The sequence below is a fragment of the Triticum urartu genome, chromosome 6A, assembly GCF_056163025.1.
Source record: "Triticum urartu cultivar PI428250 chromosome 6A, HENAU_Tu73, whole genome shotgun sequence".
NCBI lineage: Eukaryota > Viridiplantae > Streptophyta > Magnoliopsida > Poales > Poaceae > Triticum > Triticum urartu.
The window spans coordinates 182,008,322-182,035,141 of NC_141878.1; the positions used below are offsets into that span (position 1 = coordinate 182,008,322).

The 26,820-nt window shown below is 42.6% G+C and overlaps 1 long non-coding RNA gene across 1 annotated transcript; it reads left to right on the forward strand.

Moving 5' to 3' along the window:
* Nucleotides 1-17,623: 17,623 nt before the first annotated feature.
* Nucleotides 17,624-23,109, forward strand: LOC147964666 (uncharacterized). The gene is made up of 3 exons (XR_015607845.1): nucleotides 17,624-17,906; nucleotides 19,033-19,104; nucleotides 22,834-23,109. It is a non-coding gene; the product is annotated as an uncharacterized LOC147964666 (long non-coding RNA).
* The last annotated feature ends 3,711 nt before the right edge of the window (nucleotides 23,110-26,820 follow it).

Below are 26,820 nucleotides of genomic sequence, written 5' to 3' on the forward strand. Positions count from 1 at the left end.
TTTCCACCCTGAGCACCACATTGAGGTCGTCTAGCAATGTACTGTCGAAGAAACTCCTTTTCATTGTCCCCCTCTCTTAATTTTTCACAGCACATACCACTTGTTATTCTACAACTAGGACGACTGTTCTTGTAGATTTTGCTGACCACCATATTCTACAGTAATTAGTATGGTTGCAGTCCAATGTGTTGATTTTCAGCGGGCCAATGTGTTGATTGACTAATTTTGTGCATCAAAAACAGTAGGGCAATGTTGATGAATCAATTTTGTTTAGTAAAAAATAGAGTCCGTAACAATACTATAAAAGCGCTAGTCTCCAAAGTCCACCATGCCACAAAAAACATTTAACACCCATATAAATATGGATTTGGGTTCATATATACACAAAGCACAGTAATTATTGTGAAGCAAGAAAAAGAATGCTCCTACTATCAGAAATATGTGCCGACAACAACACCATCCTATTAGAGCTCGAAAACATGAACAAATAAGGCACCTATACCTGTTCTTGGAGCTGTGTCTGAACCTACATTTGCATATGTAGAGCTTCTGCCAAGTTCCTAAGAAAAGGAGAAGGGGACAGATGTAAATTTTTAAGGTCATGGTATTTACCATGCATACATTCTAGTGTAATAATTCAGAGATATTACTTGTTTTTGAATGGAGCAGAATCAATACGATTATTAGTAAAAAAACAGAGTCCGTAACAATACTATAAAAGTGCTAGTCTCCAAAGTCCACCATGCCGCAAAAACATTTAGCACCCATTTAAATATGGATTTGGGTTCATATATACAGAAAGCGCAGTAATTATTGTGAAGTAAGAAAAAGAATGCTCCTACTATCAGAAATATATGCCGACAAGAACACCATCCTATTAGAGCTCGAAAACAGGAACAGAGAAGGCACCTATAGCTGTTCATGGAGCTGTGTCTGAACCTCCATTTGCATATGTAGAGCTTCTGCCAAGTTCCTGAGAAAAGCAGAAGGTGACATATGTAAATTTGTAAGGTCATGGTATTTACCATGCATACATTCTAGTGTAATAATTCAGAGATATTACTTGTTTTTGAACGGAGCACTTCCACTGCTACCTAGTTGTACCTTCTTAATGTCCGAGGAGGCCTCCTTGTCTGCATAGAGTATGCATAAAAATTCAGTATAAAAAAGGACGACTCATGAGTAGAAAGATCATTGTCGCAATTTGGAATGACATGTTCTAGTAGGAATCCTAGATATACAAAGAGAGTATTAGTTCAGCAGAATCAATATGATTATGCAACAAACTATCAACCATTGCACTATATCTCAAGAATTTATAGTGTAGCCACCAAACGAAGTGGTAATCAAGGCAACATCAATCTAACAACAATGGCTGATCGATGATGTTTTAGTCCTTCTGGATTACTAATTCAGAGGAACTGTAACAAAAATCGCTCTTTGGTGAATAGCATCAACTCATTCTTTGAACTCTAAATTGCACTCTTAGCTAAAATTAGTCTTCCTCTCTTCTATGTCAGATCTACACACGTCAAGTTTAAATATCCATATAATAGCAAAGTAAAATAGGTGTGAGGAAGAAATTAAAAGAGGGAGAGAAAGAGTGGATCACCTAGTTCGCCGCCGGCCTGCATCGCTCGAGTCGCCTGCAATAGGCACATGTTGTCCTCCTTATACTCCAGATCCACGAGGCAGCCATGGGAGGAGGGATGATCTCCTGGTTCCTCTCGCCTTCCCACACCGCCTGATCACCTCAAGCTCCTTGCCCAGTGGGAGGGGGGTGGAGGCAGAGATTGCATCTCTCATAGGCAGAGGATGCGCCTCTCATGGTGCAGAGGAGGCGATGACACGGTGGCGCAACAAATCGGCCGGCAGGTGTGCGAGGCCTCACCCTGCCCCTTCCCCATGCTAGGATCGCTCACCTTCTCCTTCCCCGCTGTTGCTTGCCTTCCTCGGCGGCCTCCTCCTTCCCTCCTTGTCCACATCCTACACCTCCCCTACATCCCCACCCGCACCGTGAAGCTAACCTACGTCCGATCTGGGTCGGCGGTGACATGGAAGAGGACAGGAGCAGGCGAGAAGAGGAGAAGGCTGGGGTGGGATCGACGACGACATGGTAGAGGAGAGGAGGAGGCGAGCGGAGAGACGAGGCCGGCCGGCGTCTGCTGGCGAGGAGAGGATCATGGGGATCGAGGGAGGGTTGCGGCGGCTCATGGGGATCGAGAGGAAAGAGAAAGAGGGCTAGGGTTCATTTGGCGGCTGGGGCGGGAGTGGGGTGAGACGCAGGTGATTGGGTGCGGGCGCACCGAGCTGATTGGGCAAAACCACCTGCACCTGAATACGGGCAACCCAGCCAACCAATGTGCAGCGCGAGCCCACCAGTCATTGGACAACGAAAACAACTGCAAGGTGAAAACTGAGTTTAACTGCTGCGAAGATCCATGGTCCAAACGCATAAAAAATAGATCCGACGGCCAACGAAGGACCAATCGGGGGAGCCTCCTGGAGGTGAGTTGCCCAGCCTCATTATTGGTTTAAATTCGTGAATTGCTTGTATGACCAATATTGTGATTGTCAAGCCTCAAAAGATTTCACTTTCTAAACCCAATGTGAAGCTACCACTAGGCATGATATGATTTCCACTTCATGATATTCAATTTATTCAACAATTTACTCATAGGATATAAGTGAAGCACAAGAGTAAATGACAAGCTACCCCAAAAAGATATAAATGAAGATCATGAGCATAATATTTATTTCTCTCAAATTTATTTAAGTGAATCAAGAGAGAATTTATTCAAAAAATACTAAAGCACACCGTGCTCAAAAAGATATAAGTGAAGCACTAGAGCAATTCCATAGAAAAGAGCTTCGTTGACAGGATGCGAATGCCGCTTACCTAGCCTCCCTGGTAACTATTTGAGGACTCTATTTTATTTAAAAACTTTCAGATCTAAGTATTTTATTAAAAAAACAAGCAAAATGAAAATAAAATGACATTCTAAGAATAACACAACTCATGTGAAGAAGCAAAAACTTAGGCTCAACCGATACTAACCGATAATTGTTGAAGAGGAGAGGTGGGATGCCTATCGGGGCATCCCCAAGCTTAGATGCTTGAGACTTCTTGAAATATTATATTGGGGTGCCTTGGGCATCCCCAAGCTTGAGCTTTTGTGTCTCCTTAATTCTTCTCATTTCACAGTTTTCCTAAATCTCAAAAGCTACATCCACACAAAACTCAACAAGAACTCGTGAGATAAGTTAGTATAAACCAATGCAAAAACCTTATCATTCTCTACTGTAGCAAATCACTAAAATTATTATTCAACATTGCATACTAAGTGCCTCTGAATATTTAATACTCCTATCCTCAAATAGGATCATTAAACAAGCAAATATATGCAAACAATGCAAACATAACAGCAATCTGCCAAAACAGTACAATCTATAAAGAATGCAAGAGTATCAATACTTTCCTAACTCCAAAAGTAATGAAAAACTTCCAAACTGTAGAAAATTTACCAGAGCTCATTTTTCAAAAAGTTTCAACATTTTATCACATTCTAACTTTTCTAGGGAATTTTTGCAACAACGGTAAACTTTTTGTTTTCAAACAGCAACATGTATATTTGCAAAATAAGCATGGCAAAGGCTATCATTGCCACTTTTATTGAAATAAAGGATGCAAAACATTATTCTAAATAACATAAAGCAAATCCTAACATAATAAAATGATTCACCAAGCAAAACACAAATCATGTGACGAATGAAAACATAGCTCCAAGTGAGGTTACCGATAATGTTGAAGACGAAAGAGGGGATGCGTTCCGGGGCATCCCCAAGCTTAGTTGCTTGGATCTTCCATGAATATTACCTTGGGGGTGCCTTGGGCATCCCAAAGCTTAGGGTCTTGTCGCTCCTTATTCTCCTCATATCGGTATCTCACCCAAAACTTGAAAACTTCAATCACACAAAACTTAACGGAACTTCGTGAGATAGGTTAGCATGATAAAGAGCATACCATTTCACTTTGGTACTGTCAAAGACAAGATTCATAATTTTTCTCACACAATTACTACTGTAGCATATAATTTCCATAATTTATATTGATTAATATAAGCCATGGAAACTAGAAAACAAGCAAACTATGCATTGAAAACAGAATCTGTCAAATACAGAACAGCCTGTAGTAATCTGTACTCCAACCATACTTCTGATACTCCAAAAATTCTGAAAAAGAGGAAAACCTGGGTAATTTTTCTATTAATCTTCTGCAAAAAGAATCAACATTTTATCACCCTTATGTTAAAAATTAGAATTGTTTTTTTGAGCGCAAAAGTTTCTGCTTTTCAGCAATATCAAATCAACTATCATTGTAAGCCATCTCAAAGGTCTTACTTGGCACTTTATTGAAACAAAAGCAATAAAACATGATTACTACAGTAGCCTAATCATGTGAACACACAAAAATAGTAGGTAAAAGTGTTGGGTTGTCTCCTGATACGTCTCCAACGTATCTATATTTTATGAAGTATTCATGCTGATATATTATCATTCTTGGATGTTTTACAATCATTTTATAGCAAATTTATATCATTTTTTGGGACTAACCTATTGACCCAGTGCCCAGTGCTAGTTGCTGTTTTTTGCTTGTTTTTTTACATCACAGGAAATCAATATCAAACGGAGTCCAAACACCGTGAAAATTTTTGTGGATTTTTTATGGACCAGAAGAACACCAATGGGCCAGAGCAGCACCTGGGGGTGCCCCGAGGGGGGCACAATGCACCAGGGCGCGCCTTGGGGCCCAGGCGCGCCAAGGTGGATTGCGCCCACCTCGGTGGCCTCCCACACCCCCTATTTACCCTATAAATTCACAAATATTCCGAAAACCCTCGGGGTTAACCTAGATCAGAAGTTCCGTCGCCGCAAGGCTCTATAGCCACCGAAAACCAATCTAGACCCTTTCCGGCACCCTGCTGGAGGGGGGAATCATCTCCGGTGGCCATCTTCATCATCCCGGCGGCCACCACGATGAGGAGGGATTACTCCACCCTCGAGGCTGAGGGTTTGTATCAGTAGCTATGTGTTTAATCTCTCTCTCTCGTGTGCTTGAGATGTCATGATCTTGATGTATCACGGGCTTTGTTAATATAGTCGGATCATATGGTGTTTTCCCCTCTCTATCTTATTGTGATGAATTGAGTTTTTCCCTTTGAGATTTCATTGTTATCGGATTGAATACTTTTATGGATTTGAGAACACTTGATATATGTCTTGCAATTGAATACTCATGGTGACAATGGGGTATCGTATTGATTCACTTGATATATGTTTTGGCACTCAACTCATGGATTCCTGAGGTGACATTGGGGTAATCTATGCATAGGGGTTGATGGACGTTCTTGTCTTTGTTTCCCCGGTAGAAATCTTGGGGCACTCTTTGAAGTTATTTGTGTTGGATTGAATATTATGAATCTGAATTTGCTTTAGTGTTATTTTAGTACAAACTCTTGGTTAGATCGATCGGAAAGAATAGCTCCGTGTTATTTTAGTAAGAACTCTAGGACAGGTTGATCGGAAAGAATAGCTTTGAGGTGGTTTCGTACCCTACAAACAATTCTGTCTTATGTTCTCCGCTAGATAGGAACTTTGGAGTGATTCTTCGTTGCACGGTCAGGGACGGTTATATGATCCAATTATATTAGCATTGTTGAGAGATTGTACTAGTGAAACTACGTACCCTAGGCCTATTTTTTAAGCATTGCAATACCGTTTTTGTGCCTGTTTACTATTTTCTACCTTGTTGTTTTTATTTATTCAGATTATAAAAATATATTTCTACCATCCATATTACATGTTTATCACCATCTCTTCGCCGAACTAGTGCACCTATACAATTTGTCATTGTATTGGGTGTGTTGGGGACACAAGATATTTCTTGTATTTGGTTGCAGGGTCGTTTGAGAGAGACCATCTTCAGCCTACACCTCTCATGGATTGATAAACCTTAGGTCATCCACCTAAGGGAAAATTGCTACTGTCCTACAAAACTCTACGCTTGGAGGCCCAACACGTGTCTACAAGAATAAATTTGCGTAGTAGACATCAAGCTCTTTTCTGGCTCCATTGCCGGGGAGGTGAGTGCTTGAAGGTATATCTTTAGATCTTGCAATTGAATCTTTTAGTTTCTTGTTTTATCACTAGTTTGGTTTATAAAAGAAAACTACATAAAAATGGAATTAAGGTTGCATCATATTATTGATCATCTTTATAATATCTTTCTTGAAAATGATGGTTCGGAAAATTGCGCTCAATTGTTAGAAGATGAAGTCAATAAAATGTTTGGCACAAAAATATTTGAATGATGAGCATGATTGCAATGTTGTTATTATGAATTCTTTGAATATCCATGATGCTAATGATATGCAAAGCTACAAGCTTGGGGATGCTATGTTTGACGAAGATGATATTTTTAGTCCCCCAAGATTTGATGTGCAAATTTGTTATAATGATAGCATGCCTCCTATTTATGATGATTATATTGATGAAAGTGGATTTGGAGAGGTCATGACTTTATTTAGTGATGAATCCACTATTTTTGAAGATGTTTCAATTGATTATGAGAACAAAGTTGCTATCTATGATGATTATGGTGATGACATGTATGCTATAAATAATAATGATAACCATGAAGCTTGTCATCATGATTTTAATTTTCACTCTCATGATAGTTATTTTGTTGAGTTTGCTCCCACTACTATTGATGAGAAGAAATTTCTTTATGTGGAGAGTAATAAGTTTTCTATGCTTTTGTGTCATGAAAAGAATGCTTTATGTGATAGTTATATTTCTGATTTTATTCATGATGCTACTGAAAATTATAATGAGGGAGGAACTTATGCTTGTAGGAATTGCAATAATATCAAGTTTCCTCTCTATGTGTCGAAAATCTTGAAGTTATGCTTGTTTTGCCTTCCTTGGCTAGTTGATTCTTGTTCCCATAAGTTGTTTGCTCACAAAATCCCTATGCATAGGAAGTGGGTTAGGCTTAAATGTTCTTGCCATGTGTTTCATGATGCTCTTGTTATGTTTCAATTCTTATCTTTTATGCGAGCATCATTGAAATCATCATGCCTAGCTAAAAGGCATTAAAGAAAAGCGCTTGTTGGGAGACAACCCAACACTTTTACCTACTGTTTTTGTGTGTTCAGTTGATTAGTCTACAGTATTAATCATGCTTTATTGGTTTTGTTTCAATAAAATGCCAAGTAAGACCTTTGGGATGGCTTACGATGATAGTTGATTTGATCTTGCTGAAAAACAGAAACTTTTGCGCTCGGGAAAATTTTCTCATTTTTAACAGAAGCGTTATGAAATTCTGATTATTTTTTCATAAGATTAATTGACAAATTACCCAGTTTTTCCTATTTTTTTAGAATTTTTGGAGTAGCAGAATTATGATTGGAGTACAGATTACTACATGTTGTTCTGCTTTTGACAGATTCTGTTTTCACTGCATAGTTTGCTTGTTTTCTAGTTTCTATGGCTTATATTGCTCAATATAAATTGTGGAAATGATATGATACAGTAGGCATTGTGTGAGAACAATTATGAATCTTGTCTTTGACAGTACCAAAAGTGAAATGGTTTGCTCTTGATCATACTAACCTATCTCACAAAGTTTCGTTAAGTTTTGTGTGATTGAAGTTTTCAAGTTTTGGGTGAGATGTCGATATGAGGAGAATAAGGAGTGACAAGACCCTAATATTGGGTATGCCCATGGAACCCCAATGTAATATTCAAGGAAGATCCAAGCAACTAAGCTTGGGGATGCCCCGGAAGGCATCCCCTCTCTCGTCTCCAACATTATCAGTAACCTCACTTGGAGCTATGTATTCATTCATCACATGATACGTGTTTTGCTTGGAGCATCATTTTATTTTGTTAGGATTTCATTTCTGTTATTTAGAATAATGTTTTACATCTTTTATTTCAATAAAAGTGGCAGTGATAGCCTTTACCATGCTTATTTTGCAAGCCTACATGTTGCTGTTTGAAAACAGAAAGTTTATCGATGTTGCAAAAATTCCCTAGAAATGTAAGATTGTGATAAAATGTGGAAAATTCTTGAAAAATGAGCTCTGATAACTTTTCTACAGTATGGCAAATGTTCATAAATTTTGGAGTTAGGGAAGTATCGATACTCTTGCATTCTTTACAGACTATACTGTTTTGGCAGATTGCTGTTATGTTTGCATTGTTTACATATGTTTGCTTGTTTAATGATTCTATTTGAGGATAGGAGTATTAAATATGCAGAGGTATTTAGTATGAAATGTTGAATAATAATTTTAGTGATTTTCTAAAATAGATAATGATAAGGTTTTTGCATCGGTTTATACTAACTTATCTCACGAGTTCTTGTTGAGTTTTGTGTGGATGAAGTTTTTGAGATTTAGGAAAACCGTGATATGAGAAGAATTAAGGACACACAAAAGCTCAAGCTTGGTGATGCCCAAGGGATCCCAACATAATATTCAATATGTCTCAAGCATCTAAGCTAGGGGATGCCCCGGTAGGCATCCCACCTTTCCTCTTCAACAATTATCGGTTAGTATCTTTTTAGCCTAAGTTTTTGCTTCTTCACATGATGTGTGCTATTCTTAGAATGTCATTTTATTTCACTTTTGCTTTCTGTTTTAATAAAATACTTAGATATGATTTTTTCTAAATAAAATATAGTCCTCAAATAGTTGCCAGGGAGGCTAGGTAAGTGACACACACATCCCATCAATGAAGCTCTTTTCTGTGGAATTGCTCTAGTACTTCACTTATATCCTTTTGGGCATGGAGTGCTTTAGTATTTTTGAAGAAATTCTCTCTTGCTTCACTTAAATTAATTTGAGAGAAAGAAATATTATGCTCATGATCTTCACTTATATCTTTTTGGAGTATCTTGTCATTTACTCTTGTGCTTCACTTATATCCTATGAATAAATTGAATGTCATGAAGTTGAAATCATATCATGCCTAGTGGTAGCTTCACAGTGGGTTTAGAAAGTGAAATATTTTGAGGCTTGACAATCACAATATTGGTCATACAAGCAATTCATGAATAATTAGTATAAGGAAGAGAACTTTCACATGCAAATACACTATCTTTGAAATCTTTTGTGATTGTGAGCCCCCATCAAAATATTATATGCCAAAATTGTTGACGTTGGACAAGGAAGACAACGTAATGGTTTATGTTTGTTCATATTCACATAGAAGTTATATTGTCATAAATCCTTGAACATGTGGTGCTTGCCCGCCATCTTTTCTAGCGAAAAATTCCGCACCAAATAGAGATAGTGTAAATGGCACGCCCTAGGGGGGCGCCCCCCACCCTCATAAGCACCTCCCTTGACTCCTGACATGGGGTCCAAGTCCATTCGGTAGCTTTCCTTCCAAAAATAACTTCTCCAGTTGATTTCGTTCCGTTTCGACTCCGTTTGATATTCCTTTTCTTCGAAACACTGAAATAGGCAAAAAACAACAATTCTGGGCTGGGCCTCCGGTTAATAGGTTAGTCCCAAAAATAATATAAAAGTGGATAATAAAGCCCAATATTGCCCAAAACAGTAGATAACATAGCATGGAGCAATCAAAAATTATAGATACGTTGGAGACGTATCAAGCATCCCCAAGATTAATTCCTGCTCGTCCTCGAGTAGGTAAATGATAAAAATATAATTTTTGATGTGGAGTGCTACTTGGCATAATTTCAATGTAATTCTTCTTAATTGTGGCATGAATATTCAGATCCGAAAGATTCAAGACAAAAGTTCATATTGACATAAAAATGATAATACTTCAAGCATACTAACTAAGCAATTATGTCTTCTCAAAATAACATGGCCATAGAAAGTTCATCCCTACAAAATCATATAGTTTAGTCATGCTCCATTTTCGTCACACAAGAATGCTCTCATCATGCACAACCCCGATGACAAGCCAAGCAATTGTTTCATACTTTAGTAATCTCAAACCTATAAACTTTCACGCAATACATGAGCGCGAGCCATGGATATAGCACTATGGGTGGAATAGAATATAATGAGGGGGGTTATGTGGAGAAGACAAAAAGGAGAAAGTCTCACATCAACAAGGCTAATCAATGGGCTATGGAGATGCCCACCGATTGATGTTAATGCAAGGACTAGGGATTTTCGAAAAAAATTGGCCTTTTGATTTTCGAAAAAAATGATTAGACAACTCCTTTGGCCTCAAACTTTTTGTGACTTCTAGAAATAATGTGCTTCATTTATGTGACAAGTCTTATATCTATCAAAACTCCTTTAGTTTTATAATTTAATTAAAGCAGTATCTAAAACTGATAACAGAATATAAAAATGTAAAAAAAGGAAAATGAACCCCCCCCCCCGGGCGAACCAGCCCAGTTAGCCAACTAGCCGGCCCAGTCGGCCCGCCCATCCCGGTCGGCCCACCCCTCCCCGCTTAACCACCCCCCCACGCCTCCTCGAACCCTAGCCCGATCCACCCCCACTTCCAACACTCGCTTCCCCCCACGATCCCCTCGCTCCTCCCCCTCCCCCCCTCGATCCATATCGGGCACCCCTGGCACCGATCGACACTAGCTCCGCCGCTGCTCGGACCCTCCATCGCTGGACCGCCTCAACCCACCGACATCGCCCTTGACCTCTTCGTCCCCGACGGCGCCTCCTCGTCCCAACGTTGCCCCGCCGCCTCGTCCTCATCACTGCGCTGTCCTTGACCTCCTCCTCCACCGCAACTCCTTGAGCCTCGCCGGTGTTCCCCTGCAATGGGGGTGAGCCGCCGTCCGTCCTCCTCTTCCCCCTCTGCCCCGATGCATCCACCAAACCCCGCGCCTCACCCCGCCGTGGCCATGCGCCGGTCGCCCCGTGTAGCGCCGGCCACTTCCGACGTGCGCGCCCGCGAACCGCGGCCCTTCTCGGCGCCCTCACTGCGCCCGTGCCTAGCCTCTGTGCCGCGACAGCGCCCGCCGAAGCTCTGCCGCTCGGGCCGCCCCTGCAACCGCCTCCCTCCGCGCTCTCCAACGTCCCCGCCACTGCACGCCATGGCCCCCGTCGATTCCGGCAGCCCCCGCACGACCCGCGGTCAACAGTCGACGCGCGACATCGAGCACGTGCCGTGGGAACCGTCCCCGGGCCAAATAGTGGCCGGAGTCCACTGAACGGCCGCCGCCGGCGCGTTCTGCCATCACCGCCGTTAGCCACTTACGTGGCCTCATTAGCGATGAGCTAACCACCCCCCTGACTCCCTGACACCGGCCCCCACCTCGCTAATTAATGTCTTTTTGGTTAAATAAACTCTGCAAAAAAAATGACTCACTGACAGCCTGGCCCCACATCACTAATTAATATATTTTTAGAGTAACTAAACACTGTTAGTTGCCTCTGCCAATGACATGAGGGTCCCAGGGCCCCCTTTGACTAGTCAACCGTGGACCAGTCAACTCCTGACTGGGCAGATGATTGACCCCACCCGTCAGCCACTCTAGGTGCATGCACCGGGTGCACCTAGCAGTTTCTGTTTATTAATATTCTTGAATTAAATTAAATTCAGGAGATTAGAAAATCATTTAATCTTTGCAATTTCATAGAAAATAAACCGTAAGTCGGATGCAAATGTTTTCTACATGAAAGTTGCTCGGAACGACGAGGAGAATCTGAATACGCCCTCCGTTCGTCTGTCACACGTCCCTAGCATAGCAAACGTTGAACTTTTTCCCTCCGGTTCATCTGTCTGACAGACGTCCAGAACCGGGAAAACTTTCTCGGATGTTATCCTCCTTCACCAGTGTCGCCTAGAGCTGCGTTAGAACACCCCCTAGCACCGCATATTGCCATGTTATGCTTTGTGATGCTACGTTTGCTTTATATTTACTGTTTCTACCCCTCTTCTCTTCGGTAGACCCCATGGCGGCTGCCGATGCCGCTGTGATTGACTACGTCACTGATGAACCCTCCTTGCCAGAGAAACCAGGCAAGCCCCCCTTTGATCATCCTGATATCGCCCATTCCATTTCTCTCATGCTTGCATTAGATTTTGCTACTGTTATTGTTTGCTCCTATTCTGTTGCATAGCCTGCTTTTGTATCTGCTGTTGTACCTTACCTGCTTACCCTAAACTGCTTAGTATAGGTTGGTTAGTGATCCATCAGTGACCCCCACCTTGTCCTTGTTGCCCTTGCTTCATCATTCAAGACCCGATCAACAGGATCGAAGACCAGGCCCCGACACCACACATCTCTTTCCCCTTAGTTGCTCGACACTACTGGATTACTATCGAGTGCCGGGGGTGAGACCTCATCAGCACTTCTGAAGATACCCTGTAGTGTAGCTATTCGGTCATGGTCATCGAGGGTGATTCCGCCTTAACCACTTCCGATACGACTCTGTCGTGCAACCCCTCAAGTGTGAACTTTGAGGGTGGTTCCTCTTACGTTCACCTTGATGATTACATCGAGTGGAATCCGTCAAGGGTAATTCCTCAGGTTTTCCTCTTGGTGTTAGACACACGGTTACTATGGTTACTATGACTTTACACTGAACCAGGTTACTAAAGACGGGTCGACCCTGAGGGGTACCCGCGCGAGCTTAATTGCGAGTGATGTGGAGTCAGGTTGACCTGGAAGGTGCTCGCGAGATAATTACAAGGTGTGGTCAGGCATTCCTAGCCCTTGCCGCAAGTCCTCGAGACGGGGCAACGGGGTCACATCTTTCGTGAGTCTCTGCTTGTTACCGCGCGTTCCTAATCCACTACGATTTGGATATTTGATCCGAGGGGCCTCTGGCCTGATAGCACTAACCATCACGTGGGCATAGTATGGGCGTTTTGCGTCGTATGCATCAGCCGAAGCGTAATAGACGTCGCGCGCCGGGTTGGATTGCGTAAGCGCCTGCCTTGTTGAAGGAGGTAGCTAGGTCTGCTCACCGGCCGCCCACGCAACATGCAGGAGTTCCCGGGGATATGGCCCATGACCCATGGGGGCATAGGTTTAGTCCGGCGTGCTAGCCTCTCTATTAAGCCTAGGTCAGGTTGCGGCGTATTGTTTGGCCGAGGCCGGGCATGACCCAGGAAAGTGTGTCCGACCGGAGTTAATCGAGCATGGTGGGTAAGTTGGTGCACCCTTGCAGGGAAGAAAATATCTATCGATAGCCTGTCCTACGATAACGGACACTTGGAGTTGTATCCCGATCGATACAACTAGAACTGGATACTTGTGATGAGACTGGATGATGATGAGTAATGGATTGTGATGATAACTGGATAGTATGGCTCTGGGATTGCTTTCTCGCATGGAGTCGAGAAAGGATCTCTGGCCGAGGTTGATAACACTCCTACTACTTTACTTTATGCTACTCTACTCCCTCCTGTTGCTGTAAGATGGTGATTTTCCAGAAGATGCTAGTCTTCGATAGGACTAGGCCTTCTCTCTATTCTGGCATTTCTGCAGCCCAGTCCACATATACAACCCTCCTTTGATAATGTTGCATATGTAGTGTAGATCCTTGCTTGCGAGTACTTTGGATGAGTACTCACGGTTGCTTTGCTCCCCCCTTTCCCCCTTTCTTCTTCTTTCCGGTTGATGCAACCAGATGTCGGAGCCCAGGAGCCAGATGTCACCGCCGATGGCTACTACTACGTGGAGACCGCCGACGACCAGGAGTAGTTAGGAGGCTCCCAGGCAGGAGGCCTTGCCTTTTCGATCGATGTTGCTTTTGTGCTAGCCTTCTTAAGGCATCCTTGTCTAACTTATGTCTGTGCTCAGATATTGTTGCTTCCGTTGACTCTTCTGTATTTGAGCTTATGTATTCGAGCCCTCGAGGCCCCTGGCTTGTAATATAAAGCTTGTATTATTTTCAATTTGTGTCTAGAGTTGTGTTGTGATATCCGTGAGTCCTTGATCTTGATCGTACACATTTGCGTGTATGATTAGTGTATGATTGAATCGATGGCGTCACAAGTTGATATCAGAGCCGACTGCCTGTAGGATCCCTCTTTCCAACTCCTTGGCCGAAGTTGATTCCAGAAACTGAAAACAGTTTTACTAACTTGGCTGTGTGGCTTACGGGCCCACGTCGCCAATTGGGTGGTATTAGGATATTTTATTCCTCGTCTATACTCTGGGACTCTGCTCTCTCTTCCATTCAGGTTAAACGATTTTGCTAACTCTAACATTACGATATCGTGACCACTTCCTCCCGGAGAGCCCCTTATTACTGATGATCGCTTGCTTCACCAGAAGATTCTTCATATACTCCTCGATGTTTCTCGAGACCCTGTGCCAACTGCCTTGCAGTTCCTGACCATCGATAATCCCCCCGAATAACATCCTTGCCGCTTGTACCTTCATATCCAGTTGCTCCTATTATTGCAAGATGTACCCTCCGTTGTTTCGAGAATCCTTTGTGCCTTCTGCTTTGCGGCTTCTTTTTGCACTACGGATAATTCACTTAACCCGTTCATCCCCAGCTGTTCATATGCTTTCCAAAATACTTGGAAATACTATGTGATCTTCCGAAAATCTTCTGCAGCCTATTGCTCTTTATTCTCCTTGCCTTCTTGCATTAGGATTAATTCCATATGTCTAGCAATATTCTTTAAAATTCTTTGTGGTAGTCATTCTATTCCTATGGATTCAACGTGTGAGAGAATACTTGCAATCATCAATTAATCCTTGGAAGATTTCTTTCCGGCTTCGACATCGCTCCGGTTATGAGCTGGTTCTTGCCCAATCAAGATTTGATCGGGTGCACCTTTAAGTCTATTCAACTTACTCATCTTTTGATCAGAGCCTCTGCTTCAGATCTTCTGATTTGAAAATCGTACTTCCTTTGTATTCAAGCTTGGAAGTTATCCAATTATATCTATAAGCTGATGCCTTTGCATTCTTTCTTCTTCCGGGTGAGTATCGATACTCACATCAGATCTTTTATGGACCGCCATATCCTTGGTTGGATTATTATCCGGCAATGTCCTTCATATTCATTAAACATGTGAGTTTTGCCCTAACACATAATGCCTTTGGTAAATTGTATTCTCTGCTTTGTCAACCATGATCTGCTTCCGAGCTTGGGTTAATTACCTATGAAGTTTTGCAAATGTTCCTAAGATGCCCTGATGGGTTGAACTTATGCCTTCCATAATCAGTGTGAACCTGAGAGTTCTCACGAGTCTTACTCTTCTGGTACTTCGCCAGATAAATCCTCTGCACTACAATTTGTTCGAAAACGAGGAGTGAATGAAAGGTTATGCATTGAAGAAGTGGTATTCGACCTTGAACCCTTGTGTTCATGCCCATGGACCCGATGTAGAACTTATCATGGAAGCTGCTCATAAAAATAATTATTTCTTTGGTACAAGCTCATCTTGTATTTATGAATTGATCCTTTGTAATCGTGGTTCCGACAATATTTCCTCCTTGATTCCATTTACCGGATAAGTTAAAATACTTATCCTCTGCAAATCATTTCCCCCGTCCAACCTATACTCCGATTTACCTTTCGGCATTACACCTAGTACATGATATTGGGAAGTTTTATACCCCATCACATCTTTCCTAGCCTGATCGGCTATATTCTTATCGTGTCAACTTTTAACTGTGTTACCTAGTCCTTATGCCCGGAGCAACTTCCGACGATGAGCTAAGCTTACGTCGATCTTCCTCATCTTATCATTTCACCTCGAACAAGAAGCTTGACTTCGAGCTTGTGTCGAATCCGTGGTTCTCATAACCTTTCACTTCATCCTTCCTTTTCTGCTCGATGGCATCTTCATAGAGTCTCTCGACAAAATATGTCGTGATCACCGTCAACACTTTGGCTTCTTCAGAGATGTCCATTGAATTCATGGCTAGAAATACCATCCCCGCCCCTCGATGGTTTGTGATATCATCGTTGACATCTTGACTTTCTTCCAACATAGACCTGGTTGTGCTTGGTTATTCCTTACGTTCTGAGATATCTTGGGATTGTTTCTCGGTATCTCTTGAGATCTTCGAACCCAATCTTTACTTGACACCATATCATTGCCGTATCGAAGCATGACTGTGGTATTACGAATATCAACAAGAACATTGGAAGCACATTGTCGAATGTTTCTTGATCCATTATCCAAACACCATTGTATGGGTAATATCATGATTCTTCCCTCGCCCCCTTTATCTAAATGCTTTTGAACTTGCTGTCGTATCTTGTATATCCTTCTCCGCTTCCCTTGGGAAGGATATACTCCCAATTCTTGTGTGTAAACACATTTTCCTTTCCATTGGTCTGATTAATCTGATAATTTCATTTTCCTTTCCCTTGTTTTGTTTAAACCTTTCTTGTGATCTATATGATCTAAGCAGTAACATTCTTCTGCTTAATTAAACATCTTGGTGTACAACCGTTACAATAAAACTCTGTTACTATTGTTGTTGACATTCTGGTAACCACCGTTGGACGAGAACTTTGCCTATTGGTCCGCCTCGCTTTGCGAGCAGGAAAATGGTTCTCTTCGTCCCTCGCCCTTTGGTACCAAAATTGTTGCCAACATAACTGACAGTCTATCATCTGACATGCCTTGCTATCGACCTGTTTTCTACTTTTAACCCACATGGTGGGTCCATAACCCACAGTTCCACATGTTCGGAACCTGACTCTCCTATATATCCTTTATTCCAAAGTATCATTTGCTCTTGGCTTTGTGTGTTGTCACGAGCCACCGTCCGAGAGATGATCTATTCCCGATGCTCTGAACCCCCTTTCACAATCTGTTTTAGGTAACGAATGATTGCCTACCCGATTGAAGCTTCTTATTGCACCTTCTTACCTTGCTCTCGATGACTTTCTTGAATCTCAACTCGAGAGATGCCTCTTTGCCACGTTCACTGACATAGTCCCCAGGTAACTATCTTGTGTTGAGCTCCGTCCTTCCCGAGTCTTTTCCCCTTACTCCACCCCTTAAATCTCGGGACGAGATTTCTTGTAGTGGAGGAGATTTGTAACACCCCCAGTGTCATGCTATAGTAATCGCCTGTTAATGGTGCCATGCCATCTTGTTATTGTTAATAATCTTCACTTGATCCAAATCACAATTCAAATTCAAATCCAATCTAAAGTCAAAAATTCATATTTGCCAAACCTGAAAACTAAAATGTTCAAAGTGTGGCAAATAATCCCCTAGGTATTTGTCATGTTGGAACCAACCTCTTTTGGTTTCCGAAAGTGCTCCTGGTAATTATTTAGTGGTCTAGCAGCTTTTAAAATTGGCCTTTTGATTTTCGAAAAAAATGATTAGACAACTCCTTTGGCCTCAAACTTTTTGTGACTTCTAGAAATAATGTGCTTCATTTATGTGACAAGTCTTATATCTATCAAAACTCCTTTAGTTTTATAATTTAATTAAAGCAGTATCTAAAACTGATAACAGAATATAAAAATGTAAAAAAAGGAAAACAAACCCCCCTGGGTGAACCATCCTAGTTAGCCAACTGGACGGCCCAGTCGGCCCGCCCATCCCGGCCGGCCCACCCCTTCCCGCTTAACCCCCCACGCCTCCTCGAACCCTAGCCCGATCCACCACCACTTCCACCACTCGCTTCCCCCCACGATCCCCTCGCTCCTCCCCCTCCCCCCTCGATCCAAATCGGGCGCCCTTGGCGCCGATCGACACTAGCTCCGCCGCTGCTCGAACCCTCCCTCGCTGGACCACCTCAACCCACCGACATCGCCCTCGACCCCTTCGTCCCCGACGGCGCCGCCTCGCCCCGATGTCGCCCCACCGCCTCGTCCTCATCACTGCGCCGTCCTCGACCTCCTCCTCAACCGCGGCTCCTCGAGCCTCGCCGGTGTTCTCCTGCAATGGGGGTGAGCCGCCGTCCGTCCTCCTCTTGCCCCACTACCCCGATGCGTCCACCACACCCCGTGCCTCACCCTGCCGTGGCCATGCGCCGGTCGCACCCGTGTAGCGCCGGCCACGTCCGACGTGCGCGCTCGTGAACCGTGGCCCTTCTCGGCACCCTCATTGCGCCCGTGCCCAGCCTCTGTCCCGCGACAGCGCCCGCCGGAGCTCTGCCGCTCGGGCCTCCCCTGCAACCGCCTCCCTCCGCGCTCTCCAACGTCACCATCACTGCACGCCGTCGCCCCCGTCGATTCCGGCAGGCCCCGCACGAGCCGCGGTCAACAGTGGACACACGACATTGAGCATATGCCGTGGGAACCGTCCCTGGGCCAAATAGTGGCCGGAGTCCACTGAACGGCCGCCGCCGGCGCGTTCTGCCATCACCGCCGTTAGCCACTTATGTGGCCTCATTAGCGATGAGCTAACCACCCCCTGACTTGCTGACACCGGCCCCCACCTCGCTAATTAATATTTTTTTGGTTAAATAAACTTTGTAAAAAATGACTCACGGACAGCCTGGCCCCACATCACTAATTAATATATTTTTAGAGTAACTAAACACTGTTAGTTGCCTCTGCCAATGACATGAGGGTCCCAGGGCCCCCTTTGACCAGTCAACCGTGGACCAGTCAACTCCTGACTGGGCAGATGATTGACCCCACCTGTCAGCCACTCTGGGTGCATGCACCGGGTGCACCTAGTAGTTTCTGTTTATTAATATTCTTGAATTAAATTAAATTCAGGAGATTAGAAAATCATTTAATCTTTGTAATTTCATAGAAAATAAACCGTAAGTCGTATGAAAATTTTTTCTACATGAAAGTTGCTTAGAACGACGAGGCGAATCCGAATACACCCTCCGTTCGTCTATCACACGTCCTTAGCATAGCAAACGTTGAACTTTTTCCCTCCGGTTCATCTTTCTAACACACGTCTGGAACCGGGAAAACTTTCCCGGATGTTATCCTCCTTCGCCAGTGTCGCCTAGCGCTGCATTAGAGCACCCCCTAGAACCACATATTGCCATGTTATGCTTTGTGATGCTACATTTGCTTTATATTTACTATTTCTCCCCCCTCTTCTCTTCAGTAGACCCCGTGGCGGCTGCCGATGCCGCTGTGATCGACTACGTCACCGACGACCCCTCCTTGCCAGAGCAACCAGGCAAGCCCCCCCTTTGATCATCCCGATATAGCCCATTCCATTTCTCTCACGCCTGCATTAGATTTTGCTACTGTTATTGTTTGCTCCTATTCTATTGCATAGCCTGCTTTTGTATCTGCTGTTGTACCTTACCTGCTTACCCTAAACTGCTTAGTATAGGTTGGTTAGTGATCCATCAGTGACCCCCACCTTGTCCTTGTTGCCCTTGCTTCATCATTGAAGACCCGATCAACGGGATCGAAGACTAGGCCCCGACACCGCACATCACTTTCCCCTTAGTTGCTCGACACTACTGGATTACTATCGAGTGCCAGGGGTGAGACCTCATCAGCACTTCTGGTGTTACCCTGTAGTGTAGCTATTCGGTCGTGGTCATCGAGGGTGATTCCGCCTTAACCACTTCCGATACGACTCTGTCGTGCAACCCCTCAAGTGTGAACTTCGAGGGTGGTTCCTCTTACGTTCACCTTGATGATTACATCGAGTGGAATTCGTCATTGGTGATTCCTCAAGTTTTCCTCTTGGTGTTAGACACACGGTTACTATGGTTACTATGACTTTACACTGAACCAGGTTACTAAAGACGGGTCGACCCTGAGGGGTACCCGTGCGAGCTTAATTGCGAGTGATGTGGAGTCGGGTTGACCTGGAAGGTGTCCGCGAGATAATTACAAGGCGTGGCTGGGCATTCCTAGCCCTTGCCGCAAGTCCTCTAGATGGGGCAACGGGGTCACATCTTTCACGAGTCCCTGCTTGTTACTGCGCGTTCCTAATCCACTACGATTTGGATATTTGATCCGAGGGGCCTCTGGCCTGATAGAACTAACCATCACGTGGGCATAGTATGGGCGTTCTGCGTCGTATGCATCAGCCGAAGCTTAATAGACGTCAGCGACTGGGCGGCGCGCGCCGGGTTGGATTGCGTAAGCGCCTGCCTTGTTGAAGGAGGTAGCTAGGTCTGCTCACTGGCCACCCACGCAATGTGCAGGAGTTCCCGGGGAGATGGCCCATGACCCCTGGGGGCATAGGTTTAGTCCGGCGTGCTGGCGTCTCTATTAAGCCTAGGTCGGGTTGCGGCGTATTGTTTGGCCGAGGCCGGGCATGACCCAGGAAAGTGTGTCTGGCCGGAGTTAATCGAGTGTGGTGGGTAAGTTGGTGCACCCCTGCAGGGAAGAAAACATCTATCGATAGCCTGTCCTACGGTAACAGATACTTGGAGTTGTATCCCGATCGATACAACTAGAATTTGATACTTGTGATGAGACTGGATGGTGATGAGTAATGGATTGTGATGATAACTGGATAGTATGGCTTTGGGATTGCTTTATCGCAGGGAGTCGAGAAAGGATCTCTGGCCGAGGTTGATAACACTCCTACTACTTTACTTTATGCTACTCTACTCCCTCCTGTTGCTGCAAGATGTTGATTTTCTAGAAGATGCTAGTCTTCGATAGGACTAGGCCTTCTCTCTGTTCCGGCATTTCTGCAGCCCAGTCCACATATACAACCCTCCTTTGATAATGTTGCATATGTAGTGTAGATCCTTGCTTGCGAGTACTTTGGATGAGTACTCACAGTTGCTTTGCTCCCCCTTTTCCCCCTTTCTTCTTCTTTCCGGTTGATGCAACCAGATGTCGGAGCCTAGGAGCCAGATGTCACCGCTGATGCCTACTACTACATGGAGACCGCCGATGACCAGGAGTAGTTAGGAGGCTCCCAGGTAGGAGGCCTTGCCTTTTCGATCGATGTTGCTTTTGTGCTAGCCTTCTTAAGGCATCCTTGTCTAACTTATGTCTGTACTCAGATATTGTTTCTTCCGCTGACTCTTCTGTATTCGAGCTTATGTATTCGAGCCCTCGAGGCCCCTGGCTTCTAATATAAAGCTTGTATTATTTTCAATTTGTGTCTAGAGTTGTGTTGTGATATCTTCCCGTGAGTCCCTGATCTTGATCGTACACATTTGCGTGTATAATTAGTGTACGATTGAATCGAGGGCGTCACAAGTTGGTATCAGAGCCGACTGCCTGTAGGATCCCTCTTTCCAACTCCTTGGCCGAAGTTGAGTCTAGAAACCGAAAATCGTTTTACTATCTTGGCTGTGTGGCTTAGGGGCCCACGTCACCAATTGGGTGATATTAGGATCTTTTATTCCTCGTCTATACTCTGGGACTCTGCTCTCTCTTCCATTCAGGTTAAACGATTTTGCTAACTCTAACATTTGGATCTCGTAACTACTTCCTCCCGGAGAGCCCCTTATTATTGATGATCGCTTGCTTCGCCAGAAGATTCTGCATATACTCCTCGATGTTTCTCGAGACCCTGTGCTAACTGCCTTGCAGTTCTTGACCATCGATAATCCCCCCCCCCCGAATAACATCCTTGCCGCTTGTACCTTCATATCCAGTTGCTCCTATTATTACAAGATGTACCCTCCGTTGTTTCGGGAATCCTTTGTGCCTTCTGCTTTGCGGCTTCTTTTTGCACTACGGATAATTCACTGAACCCGTTCATCCCCAGCTGTTCATATGCTTTCCAAAATACTTGGAAATACTATGTGATCTTCCGAAAATCCTCTACAGCCTATTGCTCTTGATTCTCCTTGCCTTCTTGCATTAGGATTAATTCCATATGTCTAGCAATATTCTTTAAAATTCTTTGTGGTAGTCATTCTGTTCCTATGGATTCAACGTGTGAGCGAATACTCGCAATCATCAATTAATCCTTGGAAAATTTCTTTCCGGCTTCGACATCGCTCCGGTTTTGAGCTGGTTCTTGCCCAATCAAGATTTGATCGGGTGCACCTTTAAGTCTATTCAACTTACTCATCTTTTGATCAGAGCCTCTGCTTTAGATCTTCTGATTTGAAAATCGTAATTCCTTTGTAGTCAAGCTTGGAAGTTATCCAATTCTATCTATAAACCGATGCCTTTGCATTCTTTCTTCTTCTGGGTGAGTATCGATACTCACATCAGATCTTTTATGGACCGCCATATCCTTGGTTGGATTATTATCCGACAATGTCCTTCATATTCATTAAACATGTGAGTTTTTCCCTGACACGTAATGCCTTTGGTAAATTGTATTATCTGCTTTGTCAACCTTGCACTGCTTCCGAGCTTGAGTTAATTACCTCTGAAGTTTTGCAAATGTTCCTAAGATGCCCTGATGGGTTGAACTTATGCCTTCCATAATCCGTGTGAACCTGAGAATTCTCACGAGTCTTGCTCTTATGGTACTTCGCCAGATAAATCCTATGCACCCCTGCAGGAAAGAAAACATGTATCGATAGCCTATCCTACGGTAACAGACACTTGGAGTTGTATCCCGATCGATACAACTAGAACTGGATACTTGTGATGAGACTAGATGGTGATGAGTAATGGATTGTGATGATAACTGTATAGTATGGATCTGGGATTGCTTTCTCGCAGGGAGTCAAGAAAGGATCTCTGGACGAGGTTGATAACACTCCTACTACTTTACTTTATGCTACTCTTCTCCATCCTGTTGCTGTAAGATGGTGATTTTCCAGAAGATGCTAGTCTTCGATAGGACTAGGCCTTCTCTCTATTCTGGCATTTCTGCAGCCCAGTCCACATATACAACCCTCCTTTGATAATGTTGCATACGTAGTGTAGATCCTTGCTTGCGAGTACTTTGGATGAGTACTCACGGTTGCTTTGCTCCCCCTTTTCCCCCTTTCTTCTTCTTTCCGGTTGATGCAACCAGATGTCGGATCCCAGGAGCCAGATGTCACCGCTAATGCCTACTACTATGTGGAGACCGCCGCCGACCAGGAGTAGTTAGGAGGCTCCCAGGCAGGAGGCCTTGCCTTTTTGATCGATATTGCTTTTGTGCTAGCCTTATTAAGGCATCCTTGTCTAACTTATGTCTGTACTCAGATATTGTTGCTTCCGCTGACTCTTCTGTATTCGATCTTATGTATTCGGGCCCTTGAGGCCCCTGGCTTGTAATATAAATCTTGTATTATTTTAAATTTGTGTCTAGAGTTGTGTTGTGATATCTTCCCGTGAGTCCTTGATCTTGATCGTACACATTTACGTGTATGATTAGTGTATGATTGAATCGAGGGCGTCACAACAAGTGTGGTAAAAGGATAGTAGCATTGTCCCTTCTCTGTTTTTCTCTCATTTTTTGGGCCTTTTCTTTTTTTATGGCCTTTCTCCTTTTTTTGGGCCTTCTCTTTTTTTATGGCCTTCCTTTTTTTATTATTTATTCCTCACTTGGGACAATGCTCTAATAATAATGATGATCATCACACTTCTATTTATTTACAACTCAACAATTACAACTCGATACTTAGAACAAAATATGACTCTATATGAATGCCTCCGGCGGTGTACCGGGATGTGCAATGACTCATGAGTGACATGTATGAAAGAATTATGAACGATGGCTTTGCCACAAATACTATGTCAACTACAAGACCATGCTAAGCAATATGACAATGATGAATGTGTCGTGATGAACGGAATGATGGAAAGTTGCATGTCAATATATCTTGGAATGGCTATGGAAATGCCATGAGGGAGATATAAGGAGGTTTATGTGTGATAGAGCGTATCATATCATGGGGTTTGGATGCACCGGCGAAGTTTGCGCCAACTCTCAATGTGAGAAAGGGCAATGCATGGTACCGAAGAGGCTAGCAAGGATGGAAGGGTGAGAGTGCGTATAATCCATGGACTCAACATTAGTCATAAAGAACTCACATACTTATTGCAAAAATCTACAAATCATCAAAAACCTCGGCACTACGCGCATGCTCCTAGGGGGATATATTGGTAGGAAAAGACCATTGCTCGTCCCCGACCGCCACTCATGAGGAGGACACTCAAATAACACCTCATGTTTCAAATTTGTTACATAACGTTTACCATACGTGCATGCTACGGGACTTGCAAACTTCAACACAAGAATTTCTCAAATTCACAACTACTCAACTAGCACGACTTTGATATTATTACCTCCATATCTCAAAACAATCATCAAGCATCAAACTTCTCTTAGTATTCAATACACTATATGAAAGTTTTTACTAATCTTGTATACCTAGCATATTAGGATTTTAAGAAAATTACCATGCAATTTAAGACACTCAAAATAATCTAAGTGAAGCATGACAGTTCAACTATTTCTTCAAAATAAAACTACCACCATGCTCTAAAAAGATATAAGTGAAGCACTAGAGCAACAACAAACTACTCCGAAAGATATAAGTGAAGATCTATGAGTAGTCGAATAATTATGCAACTATGTGAAGACTCTGTAACATTTAAGAATTTCAGATCTTGGTATTTTATTCAAACAGAAATCAAAGCAAAATAAAATGACATTCTAAGAATGGCAAACATCATGTGAAGAAGCAAAAACTTAGGATCAACCGAAACTAACCGATAGTTGTTGAAGAAGAAAGGTGGGATGCCAACCGGGGCATCCCCAAGCTTAGATGCTTGAGACTTCTTGAAATATTATATTGGGATGCCTTGGTCATCCCCAAGCTTGAGATTTTTTGTCTCCTTAATTCCTCTCATGTCACGGTCTCCCTAAATCTCAAAAGCTTCATCCACACAAAACTCAACAAGGACTCATGAGATAATTTAGTATAACACATTGCAAAAACCTTATCATAATCTATTGTAAAAAATCACTAAAATTATTATTCAACATTGCATATTAAATGCCTCTGCATATTTAATAGTCCTATCCTCAAATAGAATCATTAAAGAAGCAAACATATGCAAACAATGCAAACATAACAGCAATCTGCCTAAACAGGACAGTCTGTAAAGAATGCAGCAACATCCATACTTCCCTAGCTCCAAAAATTATTAAAGAATATTCCCAATTTAGTAAATTTATCATATCTTAATATGAAAAAGGATTCAACATTTTATCACATTCTTACTTTTCTAGGGAATTATTGCAACAGCGGTAAACTTTCTGTTTTCAAACAGCAACATGTGGACTTCTAAAATAGGCATAGTAAAGACTATCAATGCCATTTTTATTGAAATAAAAGATGAAAAACATTGTTCTAAATAACATCAAGCAAATCCTAACAAAATAAATTGACGCTCCAAGCAAAACACATATCATGTGGCGAATAAAAATATAGCTCCAAATAAAGTTACCGATCAACGAAGACGAAAGAGGGGATGCCTTCCGGGGCATCCCCAAGCTTAGGCTCTTGGCTATCCTTGAATATTACCTTGGGGTGCCTTGGGCATCCCCAAGATTAGGCTCTTGCTACTCCTTATTCCATAGTCCATCGAATCTTTACCCAAAACCTGAAAATTTCACAACACAATACTTAAAAGTAGAAAACTCGTGAGCTCCGTTAGTATAAGAAAATAAACCACCACTTCAAGGTACTGTAATGAACTCATTCTTAATTTATATTGGTGTTAAACCTACTGTATTCCAACTTCTCTATGGTTTATAAACTCTTTTACTAGCCATAGATTCATCAAAAAAAGTAAACAACACATGAAAAACAGAATCTGTCAAAAACAGAACAGTCTGTAGTAATCAGGATCAAACGTATACTTCTGGAACTCATAAAATTCTCAAAAAAATTCTCGACCTGAGGAATTTATCTATTAATCATCTTCAAAAATAATTAACTAAATATCACTCTCCAAATAAAAATGGCAGCAATTCTCGTGAGCGCTAAAGTTTCTGTTTTTTACAGCAAGATCAACAAGACTTTCCCCAAGTCTTCCCAAAGGTTCTAATTTGCACAAACACTAATTAAAAGCATAAAAACACATATAAAAAGAGGCTAGATGAATTATTTATTACTAACAGGAACAAAAAGCAAGGAATAAAAATAAAATTGGGTTGCCTCCCAACAAGCGCTATCGTTTAACGCCCCTAGCTAGGCATGATGATTTCAATGATGCTCACATAAAGAATAAGAATTGTAGCATAAAGAGGGCATCATGAAGAATATGACTAGCACATTTAAGCCTAACATACTTCCTATGCATAGGGATTTTGTGAGCAAACAACTTATGGGAACAAGAATCAACTTGCATAGGAAAGGAAAACATACATAACTTCAAAACTTTAAGCACATAGAGAGGAAACTTGATATTATTGCAATTCCTACAAGCATATATTCCTCCCTCATAATAATTTTCAGTAGCATCAAGAATGAATTCAACAATATAAAAAGCACCTAAAACATTCTTTTCATGATCTACAAGCATAGAAAATTTACTACTCTCCACATAAGCAAATTTCTTCTCATGAATAATAGTGCGAGTATCATAAGAAACTCGAATACTATAAATTGTTTCTACATTAAAAGAGTAATGTTCAGAAAATGGGTAACCATAATCAAGAGAAGTTTTATAAATATAATCACTACTTTTTATAGCATAAGTATCATCACAATAATCATCATAGGTAGGAGGCATGCTATCATCATTATAAATTTGCATATCAAAACTTGGGAGACTAAAAATATCGTCTTCATTAAATGTAGCATCCCCAAGCTTGGGACAAACATTACTTGCAGCAAATATATTCTCAAAAACATCATCTTCATCAAACATAGCATCGCCAAGCTTGGGCCTTTTCATATCATAAGCATAATCACTCTCATCATTAATAGTGTGGATAGCACCAATGGTATAGCAATTATCATATTCTTCCAAGCAAGTGCCAACAAGATTTTCAAGATCATAA